The following is a 21321-nucleotide window of genomic DNA, read 5'->3' on the forward strand; positions in this document are numbered from 1 at the left end:
TAAATATTTTCATCCAAACAAAATGAGAGGATGCAGAAAAGAAATATGAGTTCTGGAGCTGAGAAAAAAATAACTAGCTAATAATTCAGTAGATGTGTTTAACAGCAGAAGACAAGGTTTCTAAGCTGGAAATTAGGTCAGTAGAAAAACAGCGAGATAGAAGGAGAGGGTAAAGGACCAAACAGCAGGTCTATACTACAGAAATGGAGAGAGGAGAGGAAGAGGGGAAGAGGGAGGGAGGGAGGGGAGAGAGGAGGGAAGGTCAGAGAAGGTGAGGGAAGAAAAGGAATGAAGAGAGGAAGAGGGAGAGAAAGAGATAGGAAAGGAGGGAGGGAGGAAGGAAGAATGGGAGGGAGGAAAGGAGGAAGAATGGGAGGGAGAGAGGGAGGGAGGGAGAGAGGGAGGGAGGGAGAGAGGGAGGGAGGAGGGAGGGAGGGAGGGAAGCAACAGATATGGAATCCAGCAGGATAGAAGGACAGAGGGGAGAAAATGGTGCAGACAAAATATTTGACAAAAGGTCAAGAGCAGTATCAATCTACAAGTTCAAGGAACTGTAAGAGCAAGCACTTACAAAGAGGACCCTCCAGAGACTGTGTAGTTAGCACAACAAAAGCAAAGGAAAGCTGAGGAGCTGACCAGTAAGCAGTGACCTTCCCAACACAGCACCAGTAAGCAGTGACCTTCCCAACACAGCAGGCAACAGGAGAGGGAGAGGAAGAAATTTTATACCCAGTGAAAATATCCTTAAAAGCATATCTGGGCAAGTTGGCACATGCCTTTAACCCCAGTACTCACTGGCAGAGGCAGGCAGATCTCTGTGAGTTCAAGGCCAGCCTGATCTACAGAGCCAGTGCCAGGCCCCCTAAAATTATATTTTTTAAAATTGGTTTGAAGAGAATAAAAAACAAAGAAATGTGTTATTAATATTTTACACACTGAGGGGGAAAAGGCAGGAAAATAGTTACTTTGAAAGAAGAAGACATTTAGCAGAAATGGGAAGGGCAATAGAGGAGAAGGGGGGTGGATATATTATGAAGATGGGGAGGGGAGGGAAGGGGAGGGGAGGGGAGGGGAGAGGAGAGGAGAGGAGAGGAGAGGAGAGGAGAGGAGAGGAGAGGAGAGGAGAGGAGAGGAGAGGAGAGGAGAGGAGAGGAGAGGAGAGGAGAAGGAGAGAAAGAGAGAAAGGGAGGAAGAAGAGAGGAAGGGGGAAAGAGAGAGGATATGAAATAGTAGAGAAAGGGGGGAAGCAGGCCAAGGTGGAGATGGAGAAGGAGGGAAAGGAGCTAGGGGTTGCCTGTGGTCATCAAAGCTTATAGATAAATCATCAAAAATAATAAATAAATAAAATAAGGACATAGAATGAACTAAAAAAAACATCTGGAATTCATTTGATTTAAGTGGCCTCAACATCCAATTAAAATAGATTGTCAGACCACAAAGAAAAGCAAACAAACCAGCTACATGATATCTGAGACACAAAGTTCTTTTAAAAAATTAAGTGAAAAGATATAAAACAATATGTCATGAAGACACTAACCCAGAGAAAGCTGGCTTAGCTCAGCCGCTATCAGTGGAAACAAGGCTGTGAAGCAGAAAAGGCAAAGAAAAAGAAAAGTATTCCCGCAGATAAAGAGGAAGCGCTCGCAATGACAAAAAGTCAAATCAGCAGGGAGATTGGATCATCTGAAGCCCTTGCGTATCTAAGACATGCAAAGCAAAGGAAAGGCAAATCAATTATCATAGGTGATGATTTCCAACACATCCTTCAGTGACTGACAGAAAAGCTTACAGACAATAAGTCCAGAAAGATAAAGACTTGAGCTACATGATAAACAAACTTGACCTCCATGACATATGTAACAGGAAGCTCAACAACAATTGGGCTGCATTCTTTTCAAGTGTGTGTGTAACATCCCACAAAGGAAATTTCAAAGCCAATTTCAAAGGACTGAACTCAAAGTGTGTCCTCTGACAAGAAAGAAAATACACTGGAAATCAATAGGAAGTACTTTTAAAGCCCCCAAATGCTTGAAAAATGACTAAGTACTTCCAAGTAATCTATGTTTCAAAATTAGTTAATTAATTAATTTTTTAATTAAAAAATAGAAATGTCAACTGAAGTTAGAAAAACCATTTCTGGATGGAATGATAATGAACAAACATTTTCAGGTTGTGGGGATGGCTCGGTGCTGTGGAGTTCCTATGTAAAGGCAGGGAAGAGAAGCACCTAATCTCAGCCCTAAGGAGTGGAACCAGATTGAGCCCAGGGGCTTGTTGACTAATCAGTCTAGTCAGTGACGGAATGTCTCAAAAAAACAAAGTTGAAAGAAATAGAAAAAGACATCCAACATCAACCTCTGACCTTCATGCATGGGCATTTGGCAAAAACCCAAAAGAACCTACAGGATAAAACTGATACCCTTAAGCCAGGATGGGTAGGCTAACTAACACCTGTGATCCCACAATTAAAGAAGGAGGACTGTCAACAACCCGGGCTACAGAGTGAACTCCAGAGCAGCCTGGGCCACTAAGTGAGACCCTATCTCAAAGCAAGCAAACAAACAAAAAGAACTCTGCTCCCAAACATATATTGGAGACAGGAGGGAAGAATAAGAGAAAGGCAAGGAGCTGGAAAAGCACACCAAATTTAAGGCAAATAGATTGGATAGAAATAAACAGTAAATATATAAGCAGAAAAAGGAACTAGAAAAAAACAACATGAAATGAGAACAACAGTCAACATAGTCAAAACTTGGTTCTTTAAATCTAATGAAATTTACAAATCCCTAGGAAAGAGAAAAAGAAAACTATGAATAAAAATAATGAAGGAACTGCAGTCCCTAGAAACACAGATAGTAAACAGTTAGTGAGATAACATTATGAACCGATTTGTACCACTAATAAAATAGGCAATTGAGATGAAGTGCACATTTCCTATCATGCTCCGGTTTGATGTGTAATAGACTCATAAGCTCGTGTTTGAACACTAGTCCTCAACTGCTGCTTGGGAAGATTGGGAAATCTTCAGAAGATGGAAACAAGTTGGAAGAAGTGAGTTACTAGGGACTGATCTTGAGATTTTACAGTCCACTCCCACCCTTCATCTGCTCTGGGCCAATGTGGCCAGCTACTTCACGTGTCTGCAGCTACTTCACATGTCTGCAGCTACTTCACATGTCTGCAGCTACTTCACATGTCTGAAGCTACTTCACATGTCTGCAGCTACTTCACGTGTCTACTGCTGTGCCCTTCTCACCATGATGGGCTGCATCCCAGCATCCCTTTGTAAATTTAAAATAAGCCCTGCCTCCTCTCTTCAAATAGCTTCTTGTCAGCTATTTGGTCACAACGCAAGGAAAATAACCCATACAAGCCCATGGGTTCACAGACCATATACTACTATGTTAAAGAGGCCATTGAACAGGTAAAAGGCTTCAGATTACCCAAATGGCTAGCAAGAGAAGGAAGGCGTGCTTCTACAATGCAAAACCATACAATAATGCAAAACTGAGCTATTGCCAGCATGGTGGCACACAGTTATAATTCTAACACTCAGGAGGCAGAGGTAAAAGGATTATGTCAAATTCAAGTCCTACTTAGAGAGTTCTCGGCCAGCCAGGGCTACACAAACCCTGTCTCAGAAAAATTAAAACAAAGACCAACTGTTGTAGGGAATAGCAGGATGAGTTTTGCAGACACTGGGATTCAGTGAAAACAATCCCTTTTTTTTTTTTTTTTTAATTCATGCTGTGTGATTCTATTTATACTCCAAAAAATAAATCAGTTTTGATAGGAAACAGATGTTGGCGATTATCCAGAGGCAATGATTGGGCTGGACATCAGAGAAGTTGGGAGATATATTTGCTTCCTACCTTGATGTGAGTTTGTTCACAGTGTAAAAAATGCATTAGGCTGTCCCTTTAAGGTAGTGAACCTTTTTGACTGTGTGATAAACTTAGTTTTTGACTTTAAAAGAAGTAAGTATGAGAAGCAAGTTTAGTTTAGGGTATCTGTGTCTTTCTCATTTAAAGTAGACATTAGCACAATGTCCACTCTCCATATCCTCAGAGGCAGGACTTCAGTGCATCAGAAGGGTTTTTAACATAAGATGATGTGTTTTGCTTTGTTTTCTCAACTTTGATAGGAAAACTGATTCTGTGTCACCTAGGGGACAGGTTTCATATTTCATGAATAATCTATAGTCTAACAACAGAGAAAGCAAATGAAGGACAGGGATGTGGTTCTCTCTCTCTCTCTCTCTCTCTCTCTCTCTCTCTCTCTCTCTCTCTCTCTCTCTCTCTCTCTCTCTCTCTCTTAGGGTTTCCATTGCTGTGAAGAGACATCATGACCAAGGTAACTCTTATAAAGGAAAACATTTAATTGGGACTGGCTTACAGGTTCTGAGGTTCAATCCTTTATCTTCATGGCAGGAAGCATGGCAGCCTCCAGGCAGGCATAGTGTAGGAGGAGCTGAGAGTTCTACATCTTCATCTGAAGGCCACTAGGAGAAGACTGGCTCCCATGTGCTTAGGATGAGGGTCTCATTGCCTACCCCCACAGCAATACACTTCCTCAACAAGGCCATACCTCCTAATAGTACCACTCCCTGGGCCAAGCATATTCAAACCACCATACTTTCTCTGTGTCTTTCCTTCTTCCCTCCCTCCCTCCCTCCTTCCTTCCCACCCTTCCTTCTTCACTCCCTCCCTCCCTCCCTCTTTCCTTTCCTCACACCAGGGTTTGAATCCAGGTTCACGCATACCATACAAATGCTCTACCCCTGGGATATATTCCCAGTCCTCATTTTTTTTCTCAGTTTGAAGTAGGGTTTCCCTACCTTGAACCTGCTCTGTAGCCCAGGCAGGACTTGTACTTGTGACCCTCCTGCCTCAACCTTCTAAATAACTAAGATTACAGGACCATACCACAAAGCTGGACTTTCTATTGAGTTTTCTAAAATGTGTGTGTACAGTAGAAACTACGGGAGTGCCCACAATTCAGTTCTCTCTTCCCTCCTGAGGGCCTGGGTGACGACATGTCACCTTTCCTACTGTGAGTGGCCAATTTCACAGAGGTTTGGAATTGGGGTGCTTCTCACCCAAACAAGTCTTGCACCCAAATAGTCACTTCTGGAGAGGAAGAAAAATCTGACTGGAAATAAATACATGAAATTAAAAAGATTTTTAAAAGAAGAAAGAAAGAAAAGGAAAGGTAAAGCTGTTTTTACCATGGTAACGAAGGTTTGCCCAGACCTGCATCTCCTTCATTGACGAGAGTGGTTTTGTGGGTGTAAGTGATTTTTGAAGAGCAAATTAAAAAGACTTCTTATATGTCCCAATAGGCAACAACACAGCACTGGCTAATGGCACTTCCCATCTCTAAAATAATTACTTTTGTAATAATCTGTTTATTAATGAAGTGTTCCACAAAATAGATAATGATGTCTTAAGACTTTAAGCACACAATTTTACTCATTTCTCCCCCAAAGCATGCCATGATGTAACTACTCAAAATACACCAGCACATTTTCCTGGGTGTGACCATTTTCAGTAACATGTGTTCAAGTAACCCCAGCGAGCCCCCAACCACAGTTCTGTGCCCTTAAATTATTCTCTCTGATCACTGAAATGTTCTGAAACTGGATATGAAGGCAGTTGCACATTTCTATAAACTTGCTAGAATTCATTTCATTTCAAACTTAAAATGGCTGGATTTTATGGTATATGAATTATAGCTTAATAAAGTATTTTGTAAAGAAAATCAATTCAATAGCTTTAAAAGTTATTTCGTGTTCTTCCATCTTATCACACACATGCCGACTGTCAGGATGGGATCCTTCCAGGGAATGATGGTGATCGGGAAAAAAAGCTGATTAGACCCACACAGAGGAAGATTAAAGAGTCCTAGAGGGAAGAATGCATTACTACTACTATTTTGCTAAATGGATGTAGGATCAAACCGCCTTCTACATACCTATCCTTATACCCATAGTCTTGTAACTCTCACCCCTCATCAGAGAAGTTTCTTATAGTAGATGGTGGTTGTCACGGAAACTCACAACTGGTCAAAGCACAGAGAATAAATGCCTGTGGGGTGCTCATCCCTAAGTGGGCTGTCTCAAACTCTGCCCTTGCTCACGGCGTAGGGAACATTGCAGAAGAAGGACCATACACATAAAGAGCCAGAGGTCCAAGAGTGCCAGGCCCAAGGCCATCTACCAGACATGGCAGGACTGTTGCCTTCATAAACTCACAGTAGATGTGTTTGCCTGCACAAGATAGGCAAAAGATCAAGCCAGATAACATGTCAGCATGTTGGGGGTGGGGGTGGGACTCATTGACCTTGGAAAGGGAGAGTCATTTTTTTCAAGTGTGTGGCCAATGGTAGGTTGCCCATATTCCAGTAGCTAGCCCAATACCTATGCACATATGACAGGCAGTAATTGGATTCATTGGATTCAGAAAAGGGGGGGGAGAAGGAGAGAGGAAGAAAGAAAGGGAGGGAGAGAGAGAAGGAGAAGGAGGAGGAAGAAGAAGAAGAGAGGAAGGAAGGGAGGGAGACAGGGAGAGAGGGAGGATTTAAGGTAGTCTAGAAAGGGCTTAGAGGGGTGGTTAAATGAGGGATGGGTACAATCTAAATACATTTTATACATGTGTGTGTTGGGGCAACAGCGCAACTGAATATAAATCCATCAGTGGAAACGGCAGGAGGGTTTGAATCTTAAATGGAGTTCCCTTGGCAGATGAGTTCTAAAAGTGTCACCTCTGGGTTAGGGTGTGCGTAGCTCAGTGGCAGAGCATTTGCTAGCACGTGTGGTTCTAGGTTCTAGCTGCTGCAGTATGTGTGTGGCAGGAGGGTGTGTGGGTGTATGTGTGTATTTGTTCCCGCCATAGCCTTAATATCCCAGTGCTGGCATAAAAATAGAGGCGTGATACTCCCCAACACAGGTCTCCTCCACTTACTCCTTGTTGCTCTTGCTGTATCCTTTATCGTCACTGAAAAAATACCCTGTCCAGTTCCTGTGTTGTCTGAGGTCACAGCTTTAGGCTTCTGAAGCTTAGTCTATCTGAGTGAGCTGCCTTGTGTTCTTGCCTGTAACCAGAATCAGTGACAGTGAGTGTCACAAAATAGGTAGCCGGGAAGGACAGTTTCTGTCCTAACCCTGGGTCTGGAATTTAAAAATAAATAAAAAAAAAAAAAAATATATATATATATATATATATATATATATATATATATATATAAATGTTACCTTCCTTCCTAGAATCTGGGGCCCTCCATCAATGGCAGAGCTCGTGCTTGACAAATGCTCCGTGGCAGTGGATGGGAAGCCTGTCAACCGTCCTTCCCCACCGTAGTGGACACAGCCCCTAACTCGAAACTATCCCTTTCTGCGTTCTATGAACTCTTTCACTCGCTTGCTCGATGCTGGCAGACACTTCCTGATATCCTGCCCACCCACCCCCAGCTCGTATATGTGCACAAGGCCTTTCTCCATCCATATGCAATTGGGCACAGTCCGTATGCAATTGTGCTTTGTTCCAGGACCCAGGATAGCACAACATAGGCCAGATCGGGGCTGTGGGTAAATGATGAAGCCACTAGTAGTCAAAGTGGAACATGCTGCAAAGAAGACCAGAGAAAGGATGGAACACACTCTCTGTCCTGGGGACAGACTAGAACCCAGGTTCCTGAACTTGCCTCACTCTCTACCCTGAGTCAGATATGTAAGCAGCTGGGGTTTGAGCCTCCGGGTTCCATCTGTAGAATGGGACCCTCACTTTATCCTTTCTGCCTTTGCATGAAAGTAAACCAGGCCACTGACATTCAGATGTGGGAATAATTGTCCAGCCCTGGGAGCCTGAACAGCACTGCCTACCTCTGCAGGGCTTGAGTACCTGGGTAGGAAAAGCAGGAGCTTCCACTGGATGCTGGGATTTCCGATCCCCTACTCCAGCATGTGGTGATAGCATTGCTACTGTTGCCTGCCCTAAAGAATCTCAAGGCTTTTAACCAGCATTTCTGGAACCCTTGTAAACACACCCTGACAACTCTATTACTTTGGGTTAAAAACAAACTTAGGCAGCTGTGTAACCTTTAGTCCGCAAAGACTGTCAGATCCTAACTCAGAAAATAGCACTGCTCCAAACTCCTGTAGCTGAGAAGACCCAAGGTGACAAAATCCTGGAAGGGAAGAAGCTGATAGCTGACAGCAAGAGGAGACCAGTTAAATTTAATATTAGCCAGACATGTATGACTTGCGCTACAGTTCAGAAAAATAAACCACAATAATGTCACAAATAAATTAATACTACTAAAGAAGCACTATTATTAATGCTTGACATTTCTGGTTGAGCACAGGATAACTCAGTGATACAACTCTCCGTGGTTCAGGGCCTGACACTTAGCTAGAACCAGGTTCAAATTTCAGCCACACCTGAGCATGGCACTGGTGGGTCTACTAACCTTCCCTGAACTGTTTCTCTGTTGAAATGGAAATGATTCAAATCTAATGAGAGCTTAAATTAAATAAATCAAGATACAAAGGGCTAGAGTAGAAAGAATAATGGTTCTCTGAATTATAGTGTTAATTCCTAATTCTCCAAAGCTGTGAACGTCTTACTTTATATGAAAAAGGAACTACCCAGCGATGGTTCAAGGCCCTGAAAATTAATGGTAAATTGTGACTATCCAGACAGATCCACACAATACCAAGAATCCTTCTGATAGAGGGCTGGATGATCAGAATCTGAGACAGCAAAATTGAGATATGTGTTGCTGTGGGCCTGGAAGACACAGGAAGGACGAGGAACCACTGAATGGAGAAAGACACCTAAAAGTTTGAAGAGCAAGAGAAAGGATTCTCTCCTGGAGTACGCTGAAGGAACGATCCTGCAAATGCTGTAAGTTCTGAGTTCCCAATGCAATAATACATTTACAGTGTGTCAAGACAATGGTCCCATGGTAATTTGCCACACAACACTAGAAAACAAGTCAGAGCATTTGAGCCTGTCCTAAGTAATGCTGGACACACGTTACATTCTTGTAAATGGCAACCAGTAATGGCAGCTACTGATACCAGGAAGGATGTTGGATATTTTTCTCTTCTAAGTCACCACACAAGGGGACCACCTACTCCCTGTTCTCTCCATGAGCTATCTCTATGGTTAGCTGATAGATAGTTATATAGAATTCATTTCTCAGAAGCACCTCCATTGGCTACTAGGCCATTTTTTTAAGCGCCACTGCTTCTGACACCCCTTCAGATAAGTATGTACAGGTCTCTAGTGACCCCAGAGGCTTCCCTTAAACTCTGCATTTCCTAGATATTAGATCCACTTTGCTCAGTTCTTTAGATATTTTTCAAGTGTAAAGATTCCGACACCCACCAACATATCTCCACCAGGTGAAGCTCTGGTAGGCATTCTCTGAACATCTTAAGCATCTTACACAGGGGAAGAATAACTAATTCCAAATTCCAAGTAGAGCATGATAGAAGCTAAACAACATGGCTGACTAATCCCATGATACCATGTGCTGTGATCTCTTGTATTGAGGTGATGTCTTCTCTTGTATTGTAACTGATTGCTCTCAACCTAACCTTGCAGGGGAGTCTTTAAGGCTTGGATATCCAATAATACCATTTCTTTGTTGCATCTTATATGATTAGATTTAGCTTAATACGCTAGTCTCTTCTTTGGGTCTTGTAATGTTGATAAAAGTATTTTCTGTGTTTTATTTGAAAATCTGTTGAGTATGAACTAAGTTATCTATGTCTGTAATGCTAATAAGAATAACAATTGTAGTTTTTTACAGTGGTATTGGTCAGCATATTTGGGTATGGTCATAACCCAACTCTAAATTTACCTAATGGGTATTCAGGCATGCAGTTAAAATTACAATTGTTGTCTGCTGCTGTCCTGGGAAGTATTCTTGTATGTCCTGGGAAGGACCTCTGCAAATAACCCAAGAATGCTCAAATTTCTTATGTGCATTGCTACATACCATCCATGCACATGCCTCTATGTATGGTGTATTGTTTCTAGATCACTTATAATACCTAAAGCAATGAAAATGAAATAAAAATAGTCATTCTGTGATAATATTTAGGAAATAACAACCAAAAGCATTAATCCACTTATGTTCAACATAGATGTAATCCCCCCCCCAAGAGTTATGATTCTCTGTTTGTTCGACTTACAAATGTGGAAGGCCCACTGTTCTTGATCTTATGCACAGACTCCTTGTGAGATACTGTAACAAATATCCAGCCTTGGGATGTTTTATGTCTACCTACCTAAAACAGCTCCATGACATAATAATCTAGCAAGCTGTCCTTGTTTGCTTTCTACTGATGTAGAAACTAAGTTATCTATGTCTGTAGATAATGCTAGTAAGAATAACAATTGTAGGTTTTTTAACTTAGTTCATGGTGTTTGGTTCATAAAACACTATGACCAAAAGCAATGTGGGGAGGAAGGGTTTATTTAGATTACACTTCCCAATCACAGTCCATCATTGGCAGAAGCCAAGGCAAGAACTCAAGAAGAACAGGAGTGTAGAGTCAGGCACTGAAGGAGGAATGCTGTTTACTGGCTTGCCCCACCCCAACATGGCTTGCCCAGCCTGATTTGTTTATACAATCTAGGATCACCTGCCTGGGATGTCACTACCTACAATCTTTGTGCCTAAAGCACCTAATACTTTGTTGGAGCTTTGCTTTTCACTTCTAGAGAGTTCTGTTCCATTTTTTTTAATGGAGCTCATAAATTATTCTCAATAATATGATCTGGGAATTTAATGAGAATGGATAGGAGAAACTTGCCTCTTTAGTTGCAAGCTCTTTTCCCATCTTTAAAAACCAGAGCTGTTTTTGCCATCTCTAGCATTCCAGATTCTTTTGGGCTCTACATTCCTTAAACATCACCAGTGGAAGATCCATACATCTTCCGTGGTGAGCTCTCTCTACTCTCTGGGGTATAATTTGTCCTGGCCAAGAGACTTGAGCTCGATTACAGCAGCTTGGTGCTGTTAGAATATCTTTACTCATCTCAAACTTCAATTTTCTCTTACCCACGTTCTCTTTTCTTTTTCAGTCAGATTGTTCTCTTTGGCAAAGATAAGAAGGCAAAAATTCTTCTCTTTCCTCCCCATCCTACAAGGCTGATAGCATTGTGTTACTTGATCTGCCATAAATCTGCAAAGGCCTGGGTCTGCTTTGCCTCCAGCACTGATTCTCTCCTGGGGTACTTGCCAAAAAATGTATTATATAAACAAATAGTTCTCCAACTCTTTTCTCGGAGGCTGAGTCAATCGCTGTGTTAAGGGAAGAGTAGGTGTTAAAACTCATCCCAATGTGCATGGTATCTCAGTAACAGAATTTATTCTTCATTCTCATAGAGTACACAAATGAATGAACTAGATCAGTGGGCAGCCATTTCCAAAGGTTTCTCCAAATTTGATGATCTGCCAGTCTTCAGCACTGAACTTCTAAAGTACCTGCATTTGTCTACAACATGAAAAATGAGGAGGAGGAAGAGGAGGAAATGGAGAAGGTGAAGGTCAAATTTTAATGGATCAGATCAGGAGATGGCACAGGTTACTTCCACTTGCAGGTCATTGGCTAGCTCTCAGTCACATGAGTACACCTAACTGTAAAGTAGGCTATAGGAAATAGCTGCAAAGGTTGGTGGAAAATGTAGTCTAACTGCAAAGGAGCCTGGGAAATGTAGTCTAGCTACCCTAGAGCCTGGGGAGGGTAGTGTTTATAGGAAGAGAATTATGGTGAAGAAGCTGCTAACGTGGCTGAGAGGTTAGACTTAGGAATCTGTGTTTTCAGGATTCCCACTTGATCCTTAAAAGGTTCTAAGAATGTTTTGTACAGCTCTGCTCTGCCCATTCTAAACTCTGTTCAGTTTCCCAGGGATTTTTACAGAGTCCTCCTTGTCACTCTCAAACCTGTGATTAACATGCTGTAACCATACAAAGCTCCAGCAGCTCCCCAAGCTCATGTGTTCTGTTCTACCTACATGTTGGATGGCTCTTGTTTTCTCTGCCTTTCTTCCTTCTGACTGCTTGGAAATTCGTACTCTCTAAGATTCCTGGGCAAAGTCCTTCTATGATTCACCTGCCCCTGGAGGGCCCTGATGGAGCCTCTCCCTGGTCTACCTGGACTGCATCTCATTATGGTATTGATCATGCTGAGTGGCATTCATTTAAGTCTGCTATCCCATTAGAAAGGGAGATCCTCAAGGGCAGTGTCCTTTTCTTAATTATCTCTGTATCCTCAGCACCTGGCACCTTGCCTGGTACATGGTGGCACTCAGTAAGAGTTTGCTCTGCAGAAATCCTTACCATTAGACAACTTTCTGCAATCACTTATCTGTTTCTTTTATTTTCTACTCATGCCAAATAAGAAAAGGTTTTCATTGTGCTTACAATATCGCTGCCTTGATTAACCTAATTAGCAAAGGTTTATGTGACTCTGTTATATTTATGGCCCTTCATCCCCCCCAACCCCCACTGCCATTTCTACTCTACCCAAAGGTGACCTTCTACATGAGCCACTATGATCTCAACAATAGGCACTCCAAGACTAGTAATTACACAGTAAGAATTTTATTAAGAGCTGGAGAGATGCCTGAGCGGTTAAGAGCACTGGCTGCTCTTTCAGAGGTCTTGAGTTCAGTTCCCAGCATCCACATGGCAGCTCACAACTGTCTGTAACTCTAGTTCCAGGGGATCCTACACCCTCATACAGATATAAATTCAGATAAAACATCAAAAAAAACAAGAAATAAAGATTAATAGTAATAATAACAAGAAGAAGAAGAAGAAGAAGAAGAAGAAGAAGAAGAAGAAGAAGAAGAAGAAGAAGAAGAAGAAGAAGAAGAAGAAGAAGAAGAAGAATTTTATTAAAATAACCCCTGCTTTCTTGAGCCATCTTCATTTTCAAGTTTAACATTCCCTAATTTTTTGAAGACCTTTAAAATCCCGAATTCTTGAGATCCAGGAAGTACATCTTAGCTTATTCTTAACTGAATGCTTAGTCTTTAACTGAATGGATACAATGGAATCTAAGATAACTGTTGAAATGTCCAGCCTCCCTCTCTCTCTCTCTCTCTCTCTCTCTCTCTCTCTCTCTCTCTCTCTCTCTCCTCTCTCTCTCTCTCTCTCTCTCTCTCTCTCTCTCTCTCTCTCTCACACACACACACACACACTTGGTTCTACACCTTGAAGTAGCCATGTAAAGTCATATTCACTGACAAGGGTCTAAGGCCTACAGCCAACAGTCTTATGAATGAACTTGGAAATGAACCCTTTGACTCAGTCCAGCCTTAAGAGTTTAGAATCTCTGGTCAAGTGATGTGGCTCAGGGTATAAAGTTGATGTCCTGATTTTCATCCCTGGAACCCACATTGTAGGAGAGAACTGACCCTCCTCTAACTTCTAGAAATGTGTCATGACATGTGCATGCTCACTAACACACATAACACAAGTATACATATTCATATACAAAATAAATAAATGTTTGAAGAAAAGAGTTGAGAATCCCTGCATATCATCTCAAGGGCTGAATATCTCAATGTTCTTAAATTCTGTGAGCCCATGACTGGAAGACTGGGCATGGTACAGTACAGAGTTCTTCCTAGATTTCAGAAATACTGATTTTACAACTCCAGCTGATATCCAACTACAACTTTATCACCATCCCTAAGCCCCAAACCACCCATCTATGCTCTGGGATTCCTGGTACTATGGAAGACAATGACTATTTGCTATTTTAAGGATTTTTGGTGATGTCTAATAGGACTGAGACTCTTATATATACATTGTCACATTAATTTCCAAATTTTAGGTCATACTTCAGCAGCATCAGAGATACAACCATCATCCAAGAGCATCCAGAGGTTACCTGGGACAAGGTACAGTCCAACTTTCATTTATGGGTTTGAGATTTGTATCTACAAGGAACTAACCACATCCTCTACCTGTTGGATGGCTCAGACTCCCTGGTCATGGTAGGCTATGGTTCTTCTCTCTGTGTATCTGCACTGAAAATTTTATACTCAGAATTCATTGATTTCCACATGTTTTCATGTAAGGATTAAAAGGAAGAAATAAAAAGGAATTTTGAACAGTATCTGACATATAGTAAGTGCTAAATGAATGCCTGTTGTTATTGGCATTTCCATCATTGCTACATCTTTATTTTATATCCTTCTACCTCAACTCACAGGTCTGCTGCCTTTGAATAACACATACACATGTATCGCTGCATGTCACTGTTCCTAATAGAAGACAGTCTTGATCATTATAAGATCCTGTCTGCCACCATTTTAAAATCTTAAGTTCTGTTGAATTGAATTTATCCTGTAGATCATTGTACAAAGTTTCCAAAAACCAAACAATATTCAGTTTTTGAGACTTATGTCCAAGCTGTTCTAATCCCATCTATTTTGGGGTTTAAATTCTAATTGTTTCTATAAAACATTTATATAATCCAGAACTCTCAAGATAATCTTGAAATTGTGTAAAACTATGCCGACATGATTGAGGGCTTCAATACCACTGAGAAGATATCTGTGGCTGTCTAGGAAGATGCACAACCATCTACAGGAAGTGCATCTCATTTGCCCCATTCCCTGAATTGGCACCAGGACAATCTATAAAGGATCAAGGTCTTTTAATGAAAACCCTCTGATAAATATCGTTCAAAGCTTTGAGAGTCATGAAGAATGTGAAAGTGCAGGGTTGTGATAGCATGATTCTTTCTTTCCAGAAGGCTAGAGCTGAAACCTTTTTATCTCAAGAATACTTCATTCTTCCAGTGACAATAGTATCATGTTTAAGTAGTTTCCACTCAGAGCATTTTATGTCATGATAAAAAAAAATGTGCCTTCCTTTATATAATCAGATGATGTGGCATGCCTGCCCTTGTTTTCCAATACAGCCTAATTGTGATGGTTCTTATACTTTGACCTGAGGCTTCGCCTCCATCTTTTCCTTTTAGGTGCCATCTACTCTGCTTCAATCTTGAAGACCTCCTTTCACCGTGTGTCTTAACCTGAGTTGCTTCAGACTTCTTAGAAGTCGGTAAGTGGTAGGTCATAAATAAATAAAAATAACGTGTTTCTGAGCAGTTGTACATGAGTGAGATTTTCAGTAAAACGACCACTGATGGAGTATCCACGAGAATAGTCTCCCTTGGCAAGGGAAGCTCATGCATCCGCTGGGCATGCAAGCTAGCAGAGTTTCTGCTTTATCATTTAGAATTTCCATCTCATGTTTTCTTATAGCAAGGTACTCTTAGACCAGATGGTGGCTGGTTTCACAGATTTGGGGCTATTTTAAGACACTTGGTAGGATGCAGTGGACACTCAACGGTCTTTTTATGAGGCTAAATAAGTCATTTCTCCTCTTACTTGTCACCCTTGTTCCCCCGAGTGGAGCCTCTGTGCAACATTGTTGATGCGTATCTTTCCACTGTCCATGGACTCAGGACTTCTTCTTCTCAGGTTCCTCAGAACAGAAAATGTATGGTGCAGCTTCAGAAATTCTGAGAGAGATCAATATGAAGATGAAGAGAAAATTTACATATTCCCAAAGATCCCAAGTAGCTGAAACCATTAGGTAGATGCTTGGCACTGCAAAAACAGATGTATCTCAAAATTCCATCGACTGTTAGTCATCTCATGCTCAGCCTTTCCATTTGTGGGGAAAATAAAGGATCTGTTTCCTAGAGGAAGGACTGCCTGTTACTTATGTATCCCACAGGATACCTCTGCTTTGGGGATGCAGACAAACAGTAACTCCTTGGCCCAGGCTCAACTGTTAAATGACTGATAGAAATGAGATTTGTTGCTTAAAGCTGGACACTATGTCCTCCTACCTCTGCCTATTATTCCCCCAAAACACATAGGGACTGTGGCCTATAGTCAGACTGCCTGAATCCTAGTGAAGACCAGGGAACATGGCAATAAAGGAGTGGTTTTCAACCTGTGGGTTGCAACCCCTTAGGGGTCAAGACTCTCTTGGAAGTCCAATGACCTTTTCCCAGGGGTTGCCTCTCAGATATTAACATTGGGATTCACAATGGTAGCAAACTTGCAGTTATAAAGTAGTAAAGGAAATAATTTTATGGCTGAGGGGGGGTCATCCCGACACAAGGAACTGTATTAAAGGGTCTTAGCATTAAGAAGGCTGAGAACCACTGTTTTATTGAGTAGAAAGAGCAAAGAGACTCCAAGAGCTGAGGGATGGGAAAGTGTGGTGTGAACTCTGTCTTCTGAACAGGCATAGCCATTTCACCAACTCCCGACAGGACAGACAGCTGTGGTTACCTGCACAAGACCCACACAAGATTGGGGCCTGTTAACACTCCAGAACAGATTGGGGGATGGACTCCTGAGGGCCTGCACTTCCCAGAGCCAATATTGGCAATTGATGGCTGCCGGGAGGCATGAGTCGTTTTTCTTCCATGCTTTAGCCACTGCTTAGTTACCCATGCTCCAGAAAATAACCTCCCACTTGTGCAAACAACCCTAATTAAACCCAGTGGGCCACCAAAATCAAAACAAACAAACAAATGCCATGCGTGAAGGACGGGGACTCGGAAAGAAAGAGTTAAGTAGGAAAGGGTACATGGGAACGAAGGATAAAAATGAGCAAATTGTATTATGCACAGTTATTAAATTGTCAAAGGGTAATAAATAAGTGGATAAATAAATAAATAAGACAAGGAACAATCTGGGTCCCTGTTCTAGATAGGAAGCCACAGCCCTGCCTCTGGTCTAATTCAAGGCTTCAAAATGACCAGTCATGACAGGATCCCAGCCTTCAGCCCTGCCAAAAACCCAGAGGGAGTTGACAAACAGTGGCATCAATGGACTGGGGAACACAGCAGGGGTCAGGCAAGCTCATTGCCTCTTTATTCTTAAAAACAGCTCAGAAATGTCAGTAGCCATTGGGGCTCAATCCTCTCTCTCAAAAGTCTCTTGAATTTTATCCTCACTGTAGAGGCTTCAGTGAGTAAAACAATCCTCTAAAAGGCAATTAAATTCCCTTTCCCCATCCTACCAATCATTCGGGTTTTATTTTTATACTCCCTTATAAACACTGGCCTCTTCTTAAACATTGAAAAGTAAAGTTGAAGTTTGATCACTATAAATAATTCATCCCCCAATAACTGGGTTCTGAGCTGCATCCCTCCAACACCCCGCCTCCCCCAGTGGATGCGGCAAGGCATTGATGAGGACTGATCTCTGAGGCACACAGACCATGTCTCCTGCCAGTCTGGGAGTCAGAGCCACCCAGGAAAACTGTTGGTGGCTCTGTTTAATTAGCACTCCTGCCACCTGCAAACAAGTGGTACTAAAAAAGGTGCTGAATTCTTGCCATTGAGGATCCAAAAAAAAAAAAAAAAAAAAAAAAAAACCAAGACAGCATTAGCTCGGTTCTGAGCTTCAGAATCCAATATCTCACTGATTTAGGCAACTGAGGAGTTACACTTTCATTTGCAGACACCCCCATACACAAATTTTAACAATGCTTTATGCTTCAGAAACTGTCTCCAGAATCAGCCCCTAATCCAATGCTCCTACCATCCCTGATTTGCTAAATCCTCCCCTTCTGAGAAGTCATCCTGACCAGCCTTGCTCTTGGAGATATCCATGACCCCCCTTGAAGACTCTCCCCCACATCTGAGCACTAAGTTAACACTGTGGTTATTCTAACCCCCAGAATGAACAAGTCAAAAAATGTTCCCGAGTTGCCTTAATCCCTTTGGGTACGTAAGCAGGGCGAGAATGATGATAATTGAACAATCTGATGCCACTCAAGGTCCCCAGCTTAACTGGTTGGCATGTGCCTTGGTGTCACATGACAGAGTAAGGTAGCCCGAGAACAATTCAGCAACTGTGACTTACTTCCTTTTCAATCAGTGGTGTGGGTAGGATTGCAGGACACACAGTAGGTGCTAAACAGACTTTTATAGATTGATTTAGCCACTGGAAGAACAGTTGGTTAAGTAGGATTTATTAATGCTTTTGATGCCAAGCAGGGGTCATTTTAGTGGAGCACTGTTAGGAAAAAAACAGGTTGTGATGGAAGCACAGACTCCAGCTAGCACAAAGGCTGGCAGCTGCTCTCTTTATATCCACCATGATGCTGGAGACAGAAGTCCTGTCAAACCTGAGGGCTCTGGCAAGGCTTCTGCCCTTCCAAGTAACCCATGAGTTCACAAATCCAAGAGACGCTTACCCCTTGTCTACATGAGTGCTCCGTATTCTACAACTGTTTCTAGTTGTGAGTTCAGAACCGACTATGAATAAAGGCAAGAATCAGCATCCACAGAGTCCTCAGCAAGGGGAAGATGCTGAGCTAATGGCAAAAGAAATTGCATTGGTATTTTCAGTGGAATGAAAGAAAAAAACAAACAAACAAAACACCACCACCACCACCACAACAACAACAACAGCTTTGGAAGTAAGCAGGCTAAAATTCCAGTTCTGTTACCTGTGTGCTGTGTGACTACAGGAGCTCATCCTACCCTCCCTGGAATTAGCCAGTTGATCATAACAGTTCCATAGGTTGCCATGGCCATTGAAGTAGCATTAGTAAGAGACAGTGGTAGCCTTGGTATGCAATAAGTGTTTATGCTGCTGAAATTGTTGCTCTACATACAAATCAAATCAAATCAAAAGAAAAGTCTATCCTGGCACAAGAAGGTATATGTGACTCCCTGGTCATCCTGATGGTGACTTCCTATAGATAAGAGCAGGGGATTTCCAGCACAAAGCCCTTGTCTGCTTGGCTGCACAAAGAACGTCATCCACTCAGAGTAGGAAATGAATAGTTTAGAGGGTTCCAATGTACTTCCAGGAGTATTATGAGTCCCTTCTTTCCTATCCCACCCACTTGATGAGTGTGTATTAATCCTGACCCTAGAATCCAGCTTGTGACTCAGCACAGGAAGGGCTCTCTATGGGAATGCAGGCCTTGAAGACAACTGAGAAGTCCTCAACTATGACCAGAGAGGTCCCTGTGCAAAACCAACAGCTCCCAAGTCCCATGCAGAGAGCTCCATGGCAAATGTGGAGCTTGTCCCAGGGACCAAAGAACGAGGGAATGAACGACCCAGAAGAGATCTACACAGAAGTGACATTTATGACAGCAGGTAAGAGGTCTCTCTTACTGCATGGACACAAGCCCCCAGGTGCATTGGGTGTATTGGAATGAACTGTAGTGACCCAGATGAATGGAGTTCATGAGTGGACCAGGGCTGTTCTACTCTGCTTTCTATTGATGTGATAAACACAATAGGCAAAAGAAACCTGGAGAGGAAAGGGTTTTCTTCATCTTACAGCTAACAACACTCCATCGTGAAGGGAAATCAGGGCAAGATCTCCAGGCAGAAACTGAAAAGACACTACAGGAATGCAGCTTACTGGCTTGCTTCCCATGTCTTGCTCAGCCTGCTTTATTATAAAATTCAGGTCCACCTGCCCAGGGATAGCACCACTTACAATGGACTGAGTTCTCTAACATTAATCACTGCTCAAGAAAATCCACCACAGACTTGCCTGGAGGCCAATCTGACGGAGGCATTTTCTCAGTTAAGGGTCTCCTTCTTCCCAAATGACTCTAGCTTGTGTCAAGTTGAAAAAAAAAAAAAAACCAAAACAGCACAATTGATCTCTTGTCAATCTGAAACACAAACATACCACCATTAAACCGATAACCTTTTCTTTCTGATATATTCCAAGATCTCCTGCTAATATCACAATGTAAAACTCAGTATAACCATTTTTTTTTTAATTTTAAAAGTCCAAGTTCTCCATAAAAGCCCAATGTCTCTTGAAACTCACAGCCTTTTAATTGTGGATTTCTAGAAAATAGTAATAATTTTAAAGACATTAATACTTTCATACTGCAAGAAGGAAGAGTAGGGCATTGCCACAATCAAAGCAAAGCAAAACCAAACTGCAACATTGTAAATAACTCAGTGTTCAACCTCCTGACCTCTAACATTGTAAATAACTCTGTTTATCCTGAACTCACAATCTTTAGAGCTCCAAATGACTACTGACTTAGATAGACCCAGTCTCCAGCTCTGCCACCCACAGTACATGTAGCTTTTCTCCTAGGCTTAAGCCAGTCTACGCTACGTGTACCACTGTCCTTGGTAGTTATCCCCTGGTCCTGGGCTCTCCACTGTGACAGAGCTGCAAATTCACCAATAGCCTCTCCTGGACTCTCTAAAGACTCTGAGCCTGCCACATGTGACAAGACACAGACTTTCCTACTGATCATCTAGGTGGAAGTATTTTCTCAATCAAGGTTCCCTCTTAACAAGTGACTCTAGCTTGTGTCAAGTCAACAGCAGCAGCAACAACAACAACAACAAAACCTAACCAGCCCAAGGGCAGACCTTTGTATAAACAGTAAGCTTCACAGCAAATAGTTAGCAGCTAGACATAGTTCCACAAAAGTCGATGTGGTTTCTCGAAATCCTATTTGCATTCATGAGGGTAGGGTGAGAAAAATGTGGACACACCCTCTGGGATTCTAATCTCTGTAGCTCATCTCTTTTCCCCTGACATTTTGACCCCATTGCTATTACCAAAGAAAGCCTTCCTCTGGGTGGGCATTCCAGTCTGCTCCTCTTCTCCAACAATGCTTAGCAAGCCAACTGGGAGAATGTTTCTATCCTGACCTAAAGGGAGCCAAGAAAGGATTCCTGGAGTTCACTGCCCCTTCATTCACTTGAGGATCATTCAAAAACAATTGGTCAGAAGCTACACACATCCTAATAGCCAGGTTTTAACCTCTTCTAGACCCTACAGACATTAGCCATACCCTGTATTTCCTACAGCCATCATATAGGAAACTGCTCAGAATATAGCTGGTGGACTCCCTGTTCGCTCCTGGTAAGCACAGAGATTACCTCAGAGGATGGCTTTCCATGGAACTGGCATGTCTGTCGTTTTGTTTTTCTTCTCTTTGCACTGGGTTGCCTGAGATATTGCCTATGTGTCTATTTTAAACCCCAAGAGATCCCTGCCTCGCTTCCCTATTCTCTATACACTTCTGGTACCTTGTTCACCATCTTGCCAACTTAGTATTCAAACCACACTTAGTATTCAAACCAGTTCGCCTTCAGGTGTAGTTTGAGGACCCCTGGGGGCTGTTTTTCCCCCAACTGCCACCCTATCTCCCTTTGAGGAGCCTCTGTGCCTGTCTTAATGTCACACTGGCTGTCCTGCTGTCCTGTCGTGGTGGTAGATTCCTCTGGGATGCAAGCACTGTGCATTCCTAATC

General features: G+C 42.2%; 1 long non-coding RNA gene across 3 annotated transcripts in view; it reads right to left on the bottom strand.

The window, feature by feature from the left end:
• Positions 1-21321, bottom strand: part of LOC117717150 (uncharacterized) — a 41073-nt gene that overhangs the window by 18402 nt on the left and 1350 nt on the right. For 2 of the 3 annotated variants that reach the window (XR_013113215.1, XR_013113216.1), the window contains exon 3: positions 15426-15559. The exons of the other annotated variant lie outside the window; for it this stretch is intronic. This is a non-coding gene — a long non-coding RNA (uncharacterized LOC117717150). The remainder of the gene's footprint in view (positions 1-15425; positions 15560-21321) is intronic. 3 annotated transcript variants of the gene reach the window in all.

This window comes from Arvicanthis niloticus, chromosome 11, assembly GCF_011762505.2.
Source record: "Arvicanthis niloticus isolate mArvNil1 chromosome 11, mArvNil1.pat.X, whole genome shotgun sequence".
Lineage (NCBI taxonomy): Eukaryota > Metazoa > Chordata > Mammalia > Rodentia > Muridae > Arvicanthis > Arvicanthis niloticus.